The 20,779-nt window shown below is 41.8% G+C and overlaps 1 long non-coding RNA gene across 1 annotated transcript in view; it reads left to right on the top strand.

The window, feature by feature from the left end:
- Positions 1–20,779, top strand: part of LOC134521662 (uncharacterized) — a 71,480-nt gene that overhangs the window by 35,201 nt on the left and 15,500 nt on the right. The window contains exon 2 of the long non-coding RNA XR_010072825.1: positions 1,831–2,049. This is a non-coding gene — a long non-coding RNA (uncharacterized LOC134521662). The remainder of the gene's footprint in view (positions 1–1,830; positions 2,050–20,779) is intronic.

Genomic DNA, 20,779 nt, shown 5'->3' with positions numbered 1-20,779 from the left:
GATCGATGGGCCAAGGCCAACTGTATGAGGTTTAATAAGGCCAAGTGCCGGGTCCTGCATTTCGGTCACAACAACCCCAAGCAGCGCTACGGGCTTGGGGCAGAGTGGCTGGAAAGCTGCCCGGCAGAAAAGGACCTGGGGGTGCTGGTGGACGGCCAGCTTAACATGAGCCAGCAGTGTGCCCAGGTGGCCAAGAAGGCCAACAGCATTCTGGCTTGTATCAGGAATAGAGTGGCCAGCAGGAGTAGGGAAGTCATTGTGCCTCTGTACTGGGCACTGGTGAGGCCTCACCTTGAGGGCCGTGTTCAGGTCTGGGCCCCTCTGTACAAGAGGGACATTGAAGTGCTGGAGCATGTCCAGAGGAGAGCTACCAGGCTGGTGAGGGGTCTGGAGACCAGGGCATATAAGGAGAGGCTGAGGGAGTTGGGCATGTTTAGCTTGGAGAAGAGGAGGCTGAGGGGAGACCTCACTGCCCTTTACAGTTACCTGAAAGGAGGCTGAAGAGAGGCAGGGGTTGGCCTCTTCTCCCAGGTGAATAATGACAGGACCAGAGGAAATGGTCTGAAGTTGTGGCAGGGGAGGCTTAGATTAGATATTAGGAAGAATTACTTTACTGAAAGAGTGGTCAGGCACTGGAACAGCCTGCCCAGGGAGGTGGTTGAGTCACCGTCCCTAGAGGTATTTAAGAAACGTCTAGATTTGGCACTTCAGGGCATGCTCTAGTGGCAGAGATTGTGGGGGTGGGGTTGTGTGTATGGTTGGACTCGATGATCTCAAAGGTCCTTTCCAACCACGAAGATTCTATGATTACAGAAAACCTAAAAACCCCTGTTGTCCATTGTTGTTCACTACAGAGGCACTTCCTGAGGCTCCCAGACTGAAGTCTTTCCTTGTAAGGCTTTTAGGGAAATTCCTTGTTTAAGGAATTATCTCATCCTGCAGAGTTGAACAGTCATAGAAGAGTCATTAGTAAAATACATTCAGCTTGAATAGATAGGATGGCTTTACAGATGGCATGATGTTGCTGAGTAACTGTCAGAAGACTAGAAAGTGGCAAATGGGACAAAAAAGTGGGTACTCTGCTCAGAGAACCCAACGAACAATTTCCTAGAGTGCGTAAGTCTGCAGTGGCATTCGCTGCTGCGGGAGGCTGAGCAAGTTGGGCAGGACTGCTTATGGATCCACAAATGGACTAGCCAAATTCAAGAAAAAAGCTGCCAACCTTTGAACAAACTGGGTTCATACAACCTTCAGTTCAAGACAGACCAAACTGATTTTAGGTATCTGTCTTAAATATCCACTGGATTAGAGGGATCTTTGGTGTGAGTCCGGGTAGCAAAGCACATAGGGATATTTAGGGTGTGTATCGGTGTGTGTATACATAGATCTGCCATGCGTTGCCATTAATAGAGTGAAGGGATAGTCAGGTCAAGGGGTCTCTTGATACATTCAAAAGGTCAGACTGGGCATTGCATAGACTTTGCCAAAATCTCACATATTTATGTATATATACATATGATTAAATTCAGCTGCCTTCAGCAGCAATGATTCAATTTGCATTTGCAATTATATCGATTTTGCATGTAAATTAGATACCTGCTTTGCACATACACTCACAGACCTATTTTTTTCCTTGTGATTGACAGAAAGTGGGGGCCTCCTTTCAGAAGCAGGTTAGCGTCAGAGGACGAAAATGCCAAAAGTAAAACCTCTTAAAAGCCTTTTATTTGGTTGCCTTCCAAGCCACAACAGCTGCAGAGGGTGATTAGCTTCATGTGGTGTCAGTTGCATTTTTATCCAGCTTTATTCTGTGTTTGTTTTCTCTTGCAGACATTTGTCCTTGCTGAGACTACAGCTGTGTGTGCCCCATACAGACTCACCACTACAGACGTTTTCCCTGGAGGGAAAGAAGTTAGCTACCCAGGAAGGATAACCTCTCTGCCCTTCCATGCCTCGTGGTGTCTGTCACCTTCTCCACCGTGAACCCACCGAGCTTTGCTCTGCAGAATGCACAGTTAAATGCTGACATCTCCACGTCACTCTCTTCAGGTGAGACCTCTCTGGAAATGTATTTGGTGGCCCATGGAAACAGATGGCAAGGCAAGCACTGTGTCTCTTGCGGGAGGAGCCAGGAACACTGTGGCACTTGTGACCTCACTGCAGTCAAAGATTCAAGGGTACAGTGTCATCTGGCCCAGATCCTGAGCTGCATCCTAGCTAGTTGTATCACATGACAAACGGTGATACTATTACCTTGAAGAAGAGGTTAGAGCAATTTCCTTTTTATTACAAGTACTGGCTCATTGTCTAGCCTGGGTTTCTTGCACCACATCCATTCCTTTCTTCAGGCCAATATCCTTTTCTATAATTCTTGCAGAACTATGATGTTTCAGGGTTACAGTCATAATCTCCCTAAAAATAAAGCTTTAATAAGCTCCAGGAGGCTGTATGGGACTGAGCATCCAAAGACCTGGTCTGGTTCTGGGCTGGGAAGACCACTCAACTCGGTAACAGCTTTCTACCTCTAAAAAAGAAACCAAACCCTGCCCAGGCTGTTTTCAGCCCTTTGGAAGCTCTGAGAACATCAGTGCTACACTGTCAGACTGAAGCAGATAAAGCAGCACTGGTCTCAGGGTGCCATCAGGCCCCAGGCACGACAGCAACGCTAGCATCACCAAAGTCCCCCGTATGTGCCTAACAGTTCTCAAAGATATAACTATGCCCTGCTTTTTTTACCCAGTCAGTGTTTCCTGCTGCAACTTCCACTGTGACGGCTCAGGGGTATGGAAGTGGTAGGTGTACTGTGTCAAAATGACTGTGTACGTACACAGGTACCCAATTTGCTCATGGATTGATGGAGCTTGTAAAGTTTGATGTCCAAACAATAGAGCAGTTGTACAGAAGCAAGCTTGTCAATCAAGTCCTGTATGTTTTTTACTAGGGTAATTCTTTGACTCTTTCAAATGGCTGTGCTTTTCAGTTTGTTCTGCATTAAATGAAGTGACAGTCTGCTGCTGTAAAAAGTGGTATAATATTCTAACTTATTCTCCTACCCCAGTCTGTCTTCCATAGCCACACCATGGCTTTGTTCACCCCATCCTTTTTCTCTGTGACTATGAAATCCTGTCCCTGCAGAACAGAGAGCAGGACCCTATTCTCCACAGGAAGCATATATTTCAAAACATGGCTATTTAATGACACCTTCATCACTGAACAAAAATTTTTATTTCAACTTTTGGTTCAGTTCAGAGAACTCCACATTTCTTTTGTCAGCTGAACTCCTCAGCACAACCCCCGCTGCACTTACACTTACATTCACCCACTGCTCTATTAACATCTCATTAAACTGCACCCCAACAGTGGTTTTCTCCTTACTGCTGTAAGGACAAACGGTTGGAGAATAATAACTTATATTTGCATAACTCCACTCATACAGACATCTCAGATAAGAACTGTTAAGAACAAACAGTAACATGTACCCAATACAGCTGAGGTGGCAGGAGAAAATTAGGTGGGCACAATTCAAGACACAGAGATGGTCAGAGACTGACTCAGAGCCTGGCATTAATAATTACTCTACTGGAAAAAAATGCCACTATAATGTTTCTAATGATGTCTTGCTACATCTGTATTAATGTGTTTTCTTCCACCTTTCAACTTCACTTATCCTTACTTATTGATCTAAAAAATGTTTAGTGGATTTCCTTCAAATGCCCTAATGTTTCAGACAATTAATAAACTGCAAATGTTTGTCCTGGCACTGCCAACTTCTCCCATGCTCCCATGACTGCCATGAACACAAGTCCGGGGCAAAGTGTCAACCAAGAAGCACAGCAGTACCATCCTGTGGCAAAGAAAGCAAGAACTACCACAGCCCTGTAGAGACCAATATGATTTTCTTGTCTTGTCTTGCTATGGACAGACAAGGCAAGAAACTACCTTCTTGCGTTCACAGCTGCCTTTCCTGGTTTTGTCTGCTTGTGAGCTGAACTGCCATAGCTGTGAGCGTGAACTCTGACTTCACAACAGCCACTATCCAGGAACTCCACAGATTCTGCTGCCTGGCAGGGGCCATAGGTTTAATTGGGGGTTTGGGGAGTATTTGTCTTTTACATGAGGACCTTTAGGAGCTTTACTTAGCTTTCTCTAGCTACTCCACCTTTTTACAGTAGACCAAACCGTTACAGAAAAGTACCTGCAAAACCAAGGAGAACTGTAAAAGTGGTTAAGGCCATCCAATGGCCTTACAACTGATAGATGGCAACATCGTGACAGGCAGTGCTGGTATCACTGACAATACCAGCCTGTATTTAACTTGGCTTTGCTTTGGCATGAGTTCAGCACGGCGTTTCGCAAGTATGTGAAAGCCACTAGTGCTCTCAGTGGCATTTCAGTGCTTTCAGTTGTGCATGTGCTGCAAGACTGTTCTACTAGGTCAGACTGTGGAACCCGTTCAAGGAGATTGGTGCTGTTAGGCTGGTTATAAGCAAATGGTTACACGGAAATTAAATCCCTTGTACAGAACCTTAAGTCTTTTAATTTTTTGGAGTTCCCTATTCTTAAGTCACTATCTGCCTATTAGGCATCATGGTTTGAAAGGCATGCATGGTGTGAAGGCTTCATCAGGTGTTCCTCAGAACACTAAAGTAATACACACAGAGGAAGATTTCTATAGAAATCAACACCTAGGAAGAATTTCCTTTGCTAACTCTATGTAAAGGGCCACTGCTTCTACTGTATAACTTAAGAGGATTTACATTCAAAGCTTTCTCTTCTGACACCTGCCTTCTAAGCTGTTCTGGCTTGGCTTCCAGCTCTCTCCATCTTGCATCTGTAATGCTTGAGATTTCCTAATTCTCTCCTCTGTTATTCTGGCCTTCCCTGCGGCACTCTCATCTGCATGGGAGTGAAGCTGCCTCAGAGCCTCAGGAATAATAAAGAGCAGCAATCCCTTAAAAGTGCATGCTTTACTAAGCACCCAATTTCATTGCTATTAGACATGAATGAGAGGTTGCTCTGAAATCACCACAAACACATGCTATCAAACAGCCAGAAGAACAGAAAAAGAAGGAAGCTCCAAAATATCTTGACTACAACTGTCAATGGTCAGAGTATGTGGGATTACAGTGCCGCTGGAAGACAAGATTTTCTACCATGGAGGGTGGGTGAATATTGGTTTTCTTCTTCAGCTTGACATTTTCTAATACTGACTAGTTCTTGTCACTTGCTCCTTTTCCTCAGTCACTTCCAACTGCTGAAAGTACTAGAGAAGGAAAAAAGCTACAAAAAATGGGATTTCCCATTCCACCTCACATGATTTTCAAATGCTTCAACTTTGATTCTTGCAATAACAATAGTTTATAATTGTGGAGTTATTTCAGCCAAATACATTAGTGTGCATTAAATCCTCCAGTCTCTTATAGGCCCCTAGGGAATGCCGCAGACAATGTATTTCACGGATGGGTAAACTGAAGCTGTGGAGAAGGAAAGCAAGCTGTACAGTTGAGATTATAATGCCAGTAGCTAAGGTTCCTGCTCCTTTCCGGAACTTTAATTCCTTTTCAGAGCATGAAGTAGATTGAGGGGAAAAAGCCTTGCCTTTCACACTTTTAGAGGTAGTTTGTAATACTAAAGACCACAAACAATAGGGCAATGCAGGGCAAAATGCAGTGAGAAGCAAAGGCATAGGACACTGACTTAAAAATCTACCTCAGCACCAGAAAGCGGAGGAATATTTCCCTGCTGTTTCATTTTGACTTGATTTGACAACCTCATTTCATCCTAACGTCACAGGAAATCACAGTCCAATTTTTCTGTGGCATAGTGTTAGATATAAAGAGCCCTATATATGTTTTGCATGTTTTGCTTCAGAATAGAACAGTTAACATTTATAGGCTTTGCCTCGCAGGGGCTGCCTAGAGCACCAAAACTGCCTGTTAAGTCCCCTCCCAATTAAAACAAAAATGGATAGGTTTTACTATTCCTGTGTTCTTTTGCCTTTTCACTTGACTGAGCATTACCGGATGCTGTCTCTCTGTCAGTCACATTTCGTCTTACGCTTTTGCCTCTAGCCCTTTTGGTCTAGAATTGATTTTCTCACCACTTTAAGCAGAAACTGTGAGATCTGTATATTGGCGCATTTCTTAGAGCTTTATGCAGTAGTGGCAGTGGGCTGCATCCTACATGCAGCTGCTGAATATCTTTATTCCCCTCTTGAAGGCAGCGGAAGTTACAGACGCTCAATAATTTCAGCGGATGTTCAGAATTTTGCATAATCAAATCCATTTTTGATGCTCCTAGCAAATGTTTCCATGAATGTGTATGCATATGTATGTATAAATACATATCAATGTGTGCAGGCTTGTGTGCATCTGCATGTATATATGCACATGTTTTCCGACTGGAAAATTTTGCTTTATAAATAAGTTTGTCTCTCAGCCGTGGGAAAAATATTAAAAGCTCTCAGCCCTTTAAAAAAAACTTAACAAAACCGCATTCCAGTCATATTCTGTCAGTGTGTTTTCTAAGTAGCTAAAATAACCTCTGATTTAATTTGTAACATGAATAGGATAACTAATTTCTACACCGTCCTTCATGTGAGTAGCTCAAAGCCCCTGTGTTGCAGTTGTTAGTTTGCTCAGGTAAATTGTGCCCTAGACGCTTGGGATGCTTCACTTCCTGAAGTCCACTCCCTTCTCTAAGATGAGCAGGAATTGCAGTGTCTGTATGGCTTCCCTCTGACACGTTAGAGAAGCTCTGGGATTTTAGGTGGTTCTGACATCACGAAGGGAAGCAGAAAACAGAGGCTAAAGGGCAGAAATGGACTATTATCCCTCCTTGGATTGATGTAAATAGCCCAGGACACTATACCCTTACAGTGGGACCGCATCCATTCCTACATGTAGATATAGGGATTTATTCACATAGTATGTGTTAAGGAAGTGGGTGCAAGACAGAGTGAGGATTTGGGGTTTATGTCCATTTCAGAACCGTGGGGACTTACTCAAATATTTGAAATAAAGGAAAAGCAGTTTTTTCTCTGTTTGAATGCCTACATTCTCACACCAGTACATACAGGTCATCTTAGTGCAGAGTACCATATATGACAGTGGTTCTGCAAGGAACCAATGATGTAAATACTATCCTAAGGGGTCAGAGACAGGCAGCAACTCAGGGTAACACAGACACCTCACTTGTGCGTGTGTTTCAGCAGGGAATTCGGTATTCAAAGGGAATAGCCTTTACGTGGAAAGTGCACTTAGGATGATGTCCTGAGCTTTTGGCTTAGTTAACAAAGAGAAAAGATAGAAAAACAAACAAGGAACATATCTTCCCATCATTACGCTGTGCAAACTGTGTGTTAAACACAAGGAATACTGAGAAAATAAGAGGCAAGAGGAATCTTTCTTTTTCTCCCATAATTTACAGTGATTTTTGCACTAACTGACACACAGTGTATCAAACAAGAGTGGTGGTCGTGCCTTGAGCTTTCAAGATCTTCTCATTCTTGCTGCCAGAAGCAGTAATAGCCCGTTCCGACTCAGTGCTAATTAAGACCTTCTAGCTACAGCAAGAGTGGCAGAAAGAACAGCTCCTGGCTAGACCCGTGTGTGTACATATGAAACAGCATCTAGGCATGGGTGTAGAACACAGATTGTGTGTGTGCACACATAAATGCATATAGAGTTTTAAAAATTTCAATTTTGTGGAACTTGCAGATATGAGCGACAGAGCAGGCAGAAAGATTTGCTGGTATGGTGTGAAAAAAGCAATGCGAGTATCTCTCAGAAGCTGTTTCCATTGCATGAAAGGGTGTGCGACTGCTCTCCAGCAAGAAATGTTTGCTGTATTTGCAGCTGATTTATCTGTGTCCTCCTGTTTGACAGCACTCGCCCAAGTTATAACGCTTTCCCATACAGTTGTTCTAGATTCATCATTTTGACATGCAATAGCATCCTTTGAGTGGTATGTGGAGTCTTCTTTCCAGAATGAGTGAAGAGTTCTGTGGGCAGCTAGAGAATCTGTAGCAGAGGATCATTTTTGTTTATAGACTTCTCAGTGTGCTGAGGCTTAGCAATGCCAAAGGAAAAATAGTACCAAGTGTAGGGAAGGTTTGTTGAACTAAATAGGTTTCCCTCGACTTCATGTCCCTTTCTTCAGTTCTGCGTGTAACTGTCATCACTTACTTTGTTTATAGTTAATGCCGCAGGGGGTTGGGGCTTACATTGCTACTACTGTGTAAACTTGATCACTCTAATGACATCTTGATGCTGTACATTAATTTCAAGCATCTCTGGACAGTGGAGCAGAGCAAACTCTCCTTTAGGTTAAGTTGAGTTAGATGAGTTAGAGTTAAGATGAGTAGCAACAGGGTTTTTGTAGAATCAAATATTTTCACTACAGTGAATTTTATCTCATAATTGTCATTTCTACTTACAATTATTCTGCTTACAGAAATCTTATAAAAATGATCTGAAGATAGGAGGTAAATATTTGAGAATAAAATCCCTGATAAACAACAATAAAGTGTAAAGACTGCAGCTGAGAATGCTTACATGGTTCTAAAAAGTGTCTCTGTGCGTTAATCTCTTTCCAAATGCATTTTCTGCAGAAAATTGTAACATCAATACATATATTTTCCCTTTCACTACAAACATATACTTTCTGCTGTAACAACTTATTGTTTGGCTGGACAACATGAAATGCCCAGGTAGATCATCATTAGTCCCAAAGAATTTTTAAAACATTCTTCCCTACTTCTTACTATGTAAGGTTGAAGTCAGAATGCGTTTTGATTTCTGAGGGATGGTACTGTCTTACGCAGTGTAAATATTTTTAAATATTTATTAAATAAATTTGTAAATACTGTAATGGACTAGGAGCTTTTGTTCTATAGTACCTTTAAGAAAACTAAAATTTCTAATGTCTTAGCATCACAGAAAAATCTTCAGAGCTTAGGTGCAGCGTGCCTTGCAGCTGCTTATGACCATACAGCCATGGCTTTTTCCATTTCAGGAAAGACCAAATGCTCCTTTACCTTTGTTTTTTCTTTTTTCTTTTTTTTTTTTTTTTTATCACCTGAAAAATCATCTCATGCAATTGATGCAACTTCCCTTTTTAGCAGCAAAAGATTTATCTCTTTTGGTACTGGTCTAACAATTGCTTCAGCAGCCCATACTGTTATCTACCATTAGCACAGCTTGACTTGGCACCAATTGTGCCACTAGGTCAAGTCACAATTGACCTCTTTCATTTACTGAAAGAAATTCATTAATGAATTACCTCAGCCAGACTGGGTAAGATTTGTCTCACTTAATTTTACAATATAAATGTTTCTATATCAGATAGTCAACGAGGCTTTCTTTGCAAGGAATAAATGGTCTTTTTCAGGGCAGGTTTTCATTGGACCTATTTTAGCCATGAATCAGAAGATAAGGATTGGCTCCTAGGCTCTATTACTTAGACTATGTTTCCACTGGCTATTAAGGGATCCTGGGTGATTCTTCACATGGAGATTTCTACATTTAGTCAGATCAATGCCCTTATTTGTCTCAGAAGTAGCATCTTGCATTGCCTTTGCTGCATAAATGAATGAGAAATGCCTTTGGTCCAGCTGAAGTAAAAATTGAGTTTCCGTGAGAGATACATTGTTTCTCCTAGGGTTAGTTGTTTCCCATGTGGTTTTTATGATCCTCAGATGGTATGAAACTAAGAAACAAACAAAAATCTCCACAAAAAAAGCACTAAAGCACGAGGGAGTCACTGAGGCATGAGAGTAATAACCTAACACCGTTATTTTTACTGATGAAACCTGCCTATGCAGTTGTCATGGCTGCTTCCAGTTGACGTACAACCTGTTCTTACACAACAGGTCACGCAATCCAAAATCCCGCCCTTTGTAACTCTGTATTTCATGGGTTTGTTCAGAGTTTGAATTTGTTCATGGAACCCTTTTATGGAAGAGGAGAAAATTGCACTCAAAAATAGGAACCACAAGAATGATTGTTTCACCCCATGAGAAACAGCCTTGCCCCAGGCAGCATCCATTCTGTTATCTCTGACCCCATACAAAGTTCAGCATATATTACAGTGTCTCTAAAACTTAAAATAGTCCAAACTCACTAGCAGTTCAATTAAAGTTCATCTTGTGGCAACTTGAACAATATACCATAAAATAAAAACTAGCTCCCATCCTTTCACAGTTCACAGTCCTTAAGGGACATGAGGATTTCAGCACCAATTTCAGACTCAAATTTTTAGAATATCCTTTTTCCTTTAGCTGATTCTCAGAGGATCCTTTCATTAGAACTGTTACCTGTATCCTCCTTCATTTCCCACAGAAAATACCATTTTTCATTACCTATCTCTAAGTAATTGTCAAGCCATCAAACAGAATGTTCCCAAATTAGAAAGGTGCAGGGTTTTTTTAGAATTTTGTTGTATGTTAAATTGTAGTATTTAAATTATCATCTAAATTAAGTAATATATTTACTGCACTTTTTTCCTAAGCCACGCAGAGAAAGAAGAGAGACACTACTGCCTATGCCGAGACACCGAGACACTTTAGGCCTTAACGGCCTTGCCCAGCTTCACCTGGAGCCTCTGCCCATGGGCCCAGGAGCACCATGATGGGGCACTTAGCGATATACATGGTTTAGTGGTGGACTTGGCAGTGGTTAGGTTAATGATTGGACTCGATATCTTAAGGGCCTTTTCCAACCTAAATGATTCTATGATTGTATTTAAGCTCAGCTTAGGCATAGGAGCTGTAGCTTGTAGGAGTATGAATTCCCGGCTCAGTCACAGCCACGCCTACGGCAGGCGATGGACCTGTTGATCTTTACTGTTAAGCTCGCTTCTAGCTTGATCTCAGACCTGCCTCATCATCATGAACTTACCTGATTATCTGGACTCTTGGCTGACTGGCTGCCATCCCCAGGTCTGCCCTGCTTGTCTCACTCGGGCACCATGGGGCTGGGCGCTGGCTGGTGACGCTCCTGCCTTCCTGTCTGTTATCCCTGTGGGCTCCCAGCTCGTTGGAAGCAGCTGGACCTTGCTGTGCGCTGACGCTCTGAATGTTGAGTGTTGTCTCTGTAACAACAGAAAGAGACAGATAAGAGCTATACAGAAAACTTTCTAGTAGAAGTTCTACTAAGACAAAAAGTCTTTTGGGTAAAACTATGTGAAGGCTAGGTAGTTTCAGCTTAACGCATATGTGATTGGAAGCAACACGGATAAACTATTTTTCAGTTCCATCTCTTAGAGATATTGGTGCGTTCCACAGCAGGATAAGCTAGAAAGTCCAGCAACCAGTTTCTGAGTAATGTTGCCATTGCAAATACCTCTGGTGTATCCAGGTCAGCTCAAGACCACTGAGAAGAAGCCTCTGGTGACCATGTTCTGTGTGCCTTTGCTGTGGGCCAGGTCTAAACAGGGAATCTCAGTACTTGAATTGGTTTGATCACATATAAACATATGGGCTTACCGAAAGAAAAGGTTTCTCTCAGTGACAAAAAAGAATGTGGTGAATGTGTTCACTTGCCTGCAGTTAGAGCTTACTGTCCTTCTGTGTTTGAGCAAGAGATCGCTGTGCCTGAAGGAAGGCGGCAGCTCTCTAGCCTTTCTGCAGCACAGGGACGGGTGTGCAGGATGTTTGCTGGTGTCCCTGACATCTCAAAAGCATTCAGTATAAGTCATGGAATGCATGTATCCGGCTAGCACTGCCTCAGTTTGTTTTGTTGTCTGGACAATCATCACCAGTTACTGTGAAGAAGGTTACTGGCAGGTAGGAAGAAGTGAGCATTTGAAGAAGGAAGAGAGGAAACCTGTTGGGAAGGATGAAGTTCAGTCTCCATTGGAAGTCTCTTACTGACTCCTCAGATTCCTCTCTCCAGCTTGAAAACTTCTCACATCTTTCATCTTATTGCAAATTTAATAGACTTTTCCAAAAGTTTGACCCCCTATGATGGTTTTCTACCTTCCCTCCCTTTAATGTACAAGGCTCATAATAACCTCTGTGGGATTTCTGCATTGTGCCATACCTAACAGTTTTCCAGTAGCTGATTTTTCAGAACATGCGAAAAAGGAGAACAAAACCTGATCTATTTGAAGTATTTGAGGGAGGGGGTTGGTTTGTTTGTTTCCACTGGAAAAATAAATTAATCAGGGGAAAGGGATGGAATTAATAAAGGAGAAAGAGGCAGGGGAAAATAAAGGAAAAGAGATACCTGAAAGAGTACTATACTGAATTTGAAACTCTGCTGCTAAGCCTTGCAGAGCAATTTCTGAAGTTTCCTGTGAAGAAAGCTAGTTTGATGAGCAAGAATTATTTTGTTGTGTTTGATAGATATGAGCTGGTGTGTATTTCTGGGATACAGTTTAAAGCCACAATGACACACGGTGTAGACAGCTCTCCAGATCCTGTACTGGGAGCAGGCAGCCTTCCAATGCAAACAAGGAGCTTTAAGTAGTGGTGATTAATTCATCAACCCAACAAACTGGAAAGCTGGATCTCACTGAATGGCTCATTAACCTAAACCATATTAAGCTGCTAACACTAGTTAAAGTCACATATAATAGTGACTGACACTAAAGGGAACACCAACTGGCACATTCACCCCTTATTCACTCCTTAAATACTTGTGCCTGAACAATCTGATGAAGCACGGAGGGGTACATAGGCTAGCTTGCAGAGGCCCCCTCAGGAACCCACAGAAACTAAAGTTCAGGCTTTCATCAGTGCAAAGCAGAGCAACATCAGATATGCTGTGAATAGCAGTATCAGATGCACATAAAATTCCTAGGAGATCAAAAAACCCCCCCATGCCAAGCAAGCACGTCTCTACCCCTGATACACAACTGTGTCTGAATCAGGGCTTGAATTAGAAACCTGCGAGACTTACTCACGGCATTTCTGCGCTTCCCTCAAGTGTGGCCAGAACAGCAAGGAAGAGCTGGTTAGCCACATTAAACAGTGATTATTCCAGTTGCTATCCATGTCTCTGTTCTAGCAGATATAAGCCATTGCTCAGGGCAGAATGCCAGTTCTTCTGCAATTATTTCTTTGCCACTCTTGTTTGCAGCTGAGTTGATACAAGAGTTGACAAGTGGTATATACTTTTGGTACATAATTGAACTGAAACGCAATTTAAAATAAATTCATCTGGAACACCTCTTGGAATAGCTTCTAGAGTTGTTTTGTGTACTAAATTTTCCACAGACCTGTTTGGGACAACGAATTTTCTTTATTTAAACCAAGACTCCTGTACATTTGTTTTTTGTCCCTTAGGATAAACATTGCTTCTGTGTCATGAGGGAAGTTTAAAAACATTCTATTTGCCTTTTTTTGCTTTTGTTTTACTTCAGCATTTTTTTCTTCCTACTGGGAAAACCTAATTACAAATACTGTTTCTTTCTTCAACTGTACTGGTTCGGTGTGCGCAGAATTAGACATGAGTGTCCCATTAATGCTAATGGAAAATTTACACCTTAGTGTCTTTTCCCATCAAACTGCAATTTGTTCTGTCCTTTTGAGTCTTCCTGTTCATAAACCCTTTGCTTTACTACTCCTTGGCATTCCAAAACCCAGCCACCTGAAGCTTAGGAGCTTATTCACCATAGTTAAATTGAATTTGCAACCACATACGCTTGTAGTTAGCTGAACTGCAGGCTTGCACACAGAATTCTGCTATCTTCTTTTGACATAATATGCTGCTTACATTAGCAAAATCCCTGCTGTCATACCACCAGTCATTCTTTCTAATACTGCTTATTGCCCCCCTGCTTCCTTTTATCTCTTTCTTCTGAATCAAGCAATGTTTGCCCACCAGCAGACTTCATTTAAATGGGTAGGATATCAGGTTTGTTCACATTTTTAGCTACCATTTAAAATAAATACAGTTAAGTTATTACCTGACTGTAAACGATTGCAATTAGTTCTGCACTGTGTTCTGGTTATCAGGACTTTTGCTCACTGCCTTTTCATGGAGTGCAGCAGCCTCTCCACAAATAGCCTCTTTGGATAACCACTTGTGAGCACCATTTGCCTAAATCCGACTCAGTTTCTCTAATTTAGCAGCCATTGTTGGAAGTGGCTTGAAGACACCCATCTATTTTACAGATTAGGCACTGATCTGGCACCTGCTGTCTTACACCGACTGTGTGGTTTTCTTTTCTGGCCAGCAATTTCAAGGCAGTATAGATTTCCAGTAAAATAATTCTCAAGATAAATCTATTGAGGTTGTCACTGTTGCTCTCTAACTAGAATTCTTAGGCCTTTGAGCAAGTGAAGGTGGACAAAGGAGCTTTCCATACATGATACGTCATGTTGGGGGTTGTGGGGAAAGAAATTACAGGTTCATTTTCGTTAACAACTGATAAAATATGAACTTCCTTTTTTCAGTCATCAAAATACTTTGAGCAAGACTAAAAGATGGATAAACAAAACCAACATCTGTATCTAATTACTCTATGAAAGCAAGAAGAGTTAAAAAAACCAAAAACCAAACTGCGCAGGAACAGCAGATCTACTGGCAGGATGTCCCCGTTTGCCCTGCAATGAGACAGTTTCCTGGCAGTTTAAGTCACTGTGGGATTGATGCTGCTTGTCAACATTTAATGGAAAATGCAAACATCACTTTCAGTCAAACTGAATTTTTGTTTCGTTCTATGGGTGACTTATTGCAGTTTCCATGTTACAATGTCCCCTTCATCATGAAGGATTTAGGGGTACTGTTGGCAGGTAGTCCTAGAACAGTGCTTTGTTCTCTGCTGACTCCTGATGTGTCTCTGTAAACTTGGTATGCAATGTGGAGAAACAAACTGTGTGATTCGGAGGGATTTATTTTTCCCTCTTACTCCCCATCTGCTGTCTTTCTTTCAGTGTAGAGGAAAACGCAAGATTCTATTCTGCATCACAGAACTCCCACATCCCCAGTAATATTCTACACAAGTGTGCTCTGAGGGGTCAACATAACGCGCTGGTAAAGCAACCCGAGGCCATAACTGTGTGACGGTTGGAATACGAGCTGCAAATCGGCTGTACCTTGTAGCAAGGTATGTTCAGGTTTAAGGAGAAGGGTAGATGATCACTGTTCAAGGATTTGGGAAGGAAATGTCATCAAGCAACATTCACAGGCGAAATACAAAGTAAAAAAAAAAAAACCAACCCAAAAACTACTGAACACTGCTGATGGCAGATGCTGGTTGAGCAGGATGCAAATTGCAATCAACCCTTTACAAAAATAACTGGAACAGACTTTGTCTTCTATTTGGAGAACTATCCTTTTGAATTTGCTGCTATCTTTTTTTTTTTCCCCTCCTTCTTAGGATTTTTAAAAAATTTATTTTCTTATCAGTACTTCAGGATGATCCACACTTTCACAGGTCAATCAATTGGCAAAAATCCTCTATAAATTTCAGAGAAGTACAAACAGGGGGACTTTATCTTTCCTCTCTTTATATTCGCTATAGAGTGAAAGAACCAAACGACTTTCAGCATCCAATACCACTGACCCAATAAATAAGTTTAAAAGCATTAAACAGAGCCAGCAAATACTCAACAGGAGGACATGAAGAGTGTAATGCTTCCAACAGAACAGGCAGAATTTGAAGCTAATGTCTCATTACTTTAATTAAAAAAAAAAAAGAAAAAAGGAATTCTTCACTTTAGATGTTTTAAACTCATGCTTTTATATATAGAAAAGAAATGTCTGCAGCTTGCTGACTTGCTAATTGCAGCTTTTTTCTTTTTCCCAAAGTATTAATTCAGAGGATTAACAGGCTAGTTAGACTTCTGATTTCAACTATTTAAAAGATAATGATCTAAATGCTAAAGCATCCTCCAAAGTTACATTGCCAGTGAACCTCCTACAGGACCCAGGTTGGAGTTTATTTGCAGGGAAATTGCAATTACTCCAGGACTCTATAAACAAGAATTCAAACAGGGTCTTTCAGTTTGGGATTCACAACCCTTGGCAGAACACATTGGGTCTTATCCAGCTGCCAATCAAGTAGCATCATTTAATTTGTAATCATGAATGTTCTAGACAAGGACGAGAACTTTCTTCACAGGCTGAAGTACAAAGTAAGTTTGGGATGGTGTCATGCGGCAGTTGAGAAAGGGGCCAGGACCCGGTCGGCACTCGAGATGGCTCCTAGCAGCACAGCGGAGGGCATTCACCCGCTGAGCTTCCCACTGAACTAGCTGTTACACATCTAGCTGTTAGGCAGATGGTGGTGTCTGGAATAGACGTACTTGCCTCTGCCTGACTTCCTCATCATCCCTAGGAGCAGTTCTGCTCTAACTCTGACCTTACCACATCTGCTGAGAGGCAAGATGGTTTAAATAGATTATCTGCTTGTTAGTGTTTTGCTCATTCTAAACCTACTTTTAAATTTTGCATAAAATTTGGCAAGTAGACTATTTTATCTTCCACAGGCTAGAGGAATTGAATTCTGGCAAAGCCACCATATTTGATTTTGACCTTTTCAAAAGGTTTCAATTAGAAGCTTTAGCTAGATTGGTAAAGGGTGCTTAAAAAGCAAACAAAATGACCTGTCCAGATCTAAAAAAAAAATAATAGTTCGACCCAAAATAGCCTTCCTTTGCTGAGTAGTGCAGGTATATGGCTCAGAAATTACATGCAAACTCCGTAAGAAATAAGATCTCTTGACATTCATAATGCTTTATATAGCATCATCTTTATACAGCACCTTTATATAGCACCATTTTGGAAGACACTAAATCCTTTTTTACTGAAAACACTGGTGATGTAAATGAATAGCAATCAATAGCAAATTATGCTCAGTGAAAGCAATTGTCTAGCGGGGGGGGGGGGGGGGGCGGGGCGGGAGGGGGCAGACAGGGACAACAATGCAAAGGGAAAGTGAGAACTCCTTCCTTCCACAACTCCTGTCACACTGTCTGTTCCTGCCAGCTCCTGAACTCTCCATACTACTGTAAACTGTACATTTTTGTATTCTATTTCTTCCTTCTCTCTTGCATTACATTTAGATGGTGATTCCTTATTGAGTAGATGCTTTTGTAAGTATCCATGAAGTTAAAAGCACAGATTGCATTCGCTTTAAATAGGAACCACGCATCCCTAAACTTCTCGGGCTTTCTAGGAAAACTTCCTACAACGTAACTTCTAAATTGGCACAAAAATGTAAGAGTTTTGTATTACCTCCTAATAAAATATGCAGTTAGCTTGGAACTTGAACATGACAGCTGGTTATGAATGTACCACAAGTAACGACAGGTTTATATTTATATAAAGCTTTCTACTTGATCTTGGTGTTTTCTGCAGTATCTGTCTCTCAGCACATTTGGTAGGTAGCTGTATGGATTGCCTTCCTGTTATATACAGCCAAACTAGCAAAAAGTTAAGTGACTTGAGTAGCAATTTGTGACAACTGCTAATAGGTTAGGGACTCGAAAGATTAAATCCTGGAAATTTTATTTATGTGAGTAACTGTAACTGGTCTGGATCCTAATTTCATGCCTTACTGCCTTAATCGCAAAATGAGCCTTTCTCTGGGCACCAAAGCAGCTCCAGAGAGAAAAGAGAAACATAAAGCCTATCTCACAGAAGTCATAACTTGCATACTGACAGCCCTCCGAGGGAGAGGGCTTTTAGCCTTACTTTGCTAAGCAGCCATTTTGGGACCGTCGTGGGTATTCACTCAGACAGCTACTTCAGTCTGCCAGCAGGGAATGGTTTATCTTTTGGCTGTTGCTTTTGCTGTGATTGTGTACAGTTTGTTTTCAAATGAAGTTCACAACGTGGAATTAAAATACAGTGTGTTCAGAATGTAGGACAGAATGGTAATTTAAAGGCAAGAAAAGGTCTGGAAAGCCTGTAAGGGATATCAGAGAGGAGAAGTGGTTTCCATGACAACAAATCCACCAAAATCTTTGCATTCATATTGATTCTAGTGATGGATGAGCCAATTTGGGGGCAGGGAAGAAAAAAAGGAGAAAAATATTTAACCCTGATGAAGAATGCATTTTCCTTTGAAAAAAGAATTACAAAAAATTACCGAAGTCTTTCTTCCTGAAGTCCTTAACTCAGAGACTTAATGCAGAGCATGGCCAGCCTGGCTTACTTCCCTGTACTCTGTTTCAGTTTGTAAGGTGTTTTGTCAATTGTGCCCCCCAGCTGAGCTGGGCAAGGGAGAAAGATACTGCACAAAATGGGACTGAAACTGCCTGAAGAAAATTATAGGGGACGAGGGGGATGTATCTCCTCTGGGTGTGACAGAACTCAAGACTGTGTTGCTCCTCTGAGCAGTGAGGACTGGGGCAGGTGCAGAGCAGGGCAGGAAGGAGCTGCTTGTGCTGCAGTGGAGCGGCCTTAAGACAGCTCTCTGCTGTGCCCGATTGTTCATACCCGACTTTCTTTCTTTTTCATCTGTGTCTTAGCTGGCTTTGTAGTGAGTGACTCCAGGCAGTGAGTGACACACTTCCTGCTATGCCACTGTGAGCATTTATGTGGCTTTCCTGGTGCTCTAGGGTTCCAGGTAGTCAGAAGTGCTTTAGGAGCACAGACTCATCCGCTTTAACAGTTTTTCCATTCTTGAGCCATGATGTCACTGGAAATTAGCCCCTTGTAGACTATTACATACTTTGGTGCTTTTTAAAATCTTCACTGCACACGCTTTTTAAAAAGTGTGCTGCTGTAGGTCTTAGTTGTGTACATGAGGAGAATAAAACAAAGGAAAATGGACCAATGGCTCACAAGCCTTCAGTACGCAACTTACCAAGGGACAGAAAAAAATATTTTGTGCTGTATTATCTCATGATACCATACGCTCTTCAGAAAACACATGCTTCTTGCAGTCACTAACGCAAAGCTACCTGAGTTATGCAGTAAATCTGTAAACAACGTCTAAAAGAATCCTTTAATTATGATCATTTACTCTTCAACATTTTACATTCTGTACATGCCTCAAACACCATTGCTCTTTTAAAGAAATGGCCATGCTATCTTTTAATGTACTAAATGCTGTTGCAATGGGACCGAAACCTTCTTGCAGCCTAGAGCTTGAGAGAGGACTGCCTGGCTTATCATTTCCAGCCCATGTGGAAAAGGCTGGAAGAGGTTTATTCTGCTACAGCACTGAAAGCAAAAGCAGGAAAGCAGAAAACAGTGTTACTTACAATCGCTCAAGGCATCCAGCAAAAGCCCAGTGCAGATCATACAGCAATTCGTGCTGAGATCTCTGACATCTCCTAGAGCAACACTTTCCAGAAATCAATGCCTGTGTTCTGATCTTATTCTGCATGCTAACATCTGTTTCTAATAATTGCCCTGTAACAAGGTGATCTATATACAGATTAAGGGAACTAACTTGTGGCTACAGGCTGCTGTGCCAGCAAGAAGAGGCACAGGTATAAACACAAATGCGCCGCACGAAGCTACTACTCAGTGAAGCACTGGCCTGCAAGGAAGCAGGCTCTCAGGAAGGATTTTAGGGTTTAAAACACTCACCAGATTTCTGGAGGGTGAGATTAAGGGAGAGACATAAGAGCTTCTGCCAAGAAGTGATTTACTGAAGACTGGATTACCAGGAGCTGAGCAGCTAGCAGCCACAGGGACAGTGGAGAGCCTTTGTTGTCAGGGTCATGTAGGGTCTGAAACATCTGGTGACCCGGGCCCATTTTGCTTGCGAGATGGTTAATACATAAATCCTACTGTCTTGAAGCTTTTAATTTCTAGTCCTTAATTTCAGTCCTTAAACAGATAATGAGCTGAGACACCAGTATGTTTTATTTTAAAGTTATTTCTTCTAGATGCTGTTGAAAAAGATATGGGGACATGAAAGGTCTTTAATGTAGCATTTGTCATTTTTGTTGCCATAACATACCTTGATATGTTTGTTATCAAGACTGAAACTGTAGCAAGAACCTCTTCAGTCCAATAATCACTGAGGAATGGCCTGTGGAAGTACATGGCCCTGAGCTCTTTGCTAGCAGCGGCACAAATGCGCCCATGACGCATCATACAGGACGGCTTCCTCATGCAATATTCTGGCTCACTCAAACTCAGGCTAGATTAACCTTGCTTGGTGTCTAATGGAAACATGAGGGACACTTAGCAAGCAGCTCTTCAAGTTCTTACGCTCTTGCCCTCACTGTTCAAGGTCTACTTAGGTCTTGTGGCTTAATCTGATTCTTACCTTATGCTTGAGCCAAGAACTGACTTAAAAATGAAGCTAGTTTGCCCATGGAAGTCATGATGAAACTCATGCTATTAATGTTTGGAACTACATGATCTTTAAGGTCCCTTCTAACGCAAACCATTCTGATGTAGCCAACAACAACTAACAATGATGGAGAAAAATATGGCTTGGCTTCCATGTGAGAACAAGTCATAAACGAGGACTTGGAAAGTCTTGGAAAAAAAGACAGAAGCGAAGCACAATACAGCAGTAAAATCAGAGATAGTATGGAGATCAACTGAGACAACAAATAAGCAAGGGGCAACAGAAAGCAGATTTAAAAGCTACCCAAAATAATACCATTGTTACAGTCCATAATTAGACTTAAATGCCTTGCTAGTACCAGTTACAAATCAAAAAAGGCAGATAGCTTTAAGAACAGGAGGATACCTACTTTCTTCTCTGTTTCTAGAGAGGGCTTATAGGTGGGATAGGAAACCCAGGCGTGAGGCGACCGTGTCTTGCAGGAAGCACCTCCTCCCTTGGCCTGCTTGCAACTCTTGCCTCTAGGCCAGGTAGCAGCACCTTGTCCTAGGAAGCTAACTGCCAAACCTGT

This window comes from Chroicocephalus ridibundus, chromosome 10 (assembly GCF_963924245.1).
Source record: "Chroicocephalus ridibundus chromosome 10, bChrRid1.1, whole genome shotgun sequence".
In the NCBI taxonomy this organism is placed as follows: domain Eukaryota; kingdom Metazoa; phylum Chordata; class Aves; order Charadriiformes; family Laridae; genus Chroicocephalus; species Chroicocephalus ridibundus.
Note: the sequence above shows the minus strand (reverse complement) of the source record. Positions and strands in the feature narration are given on the sequence as shown.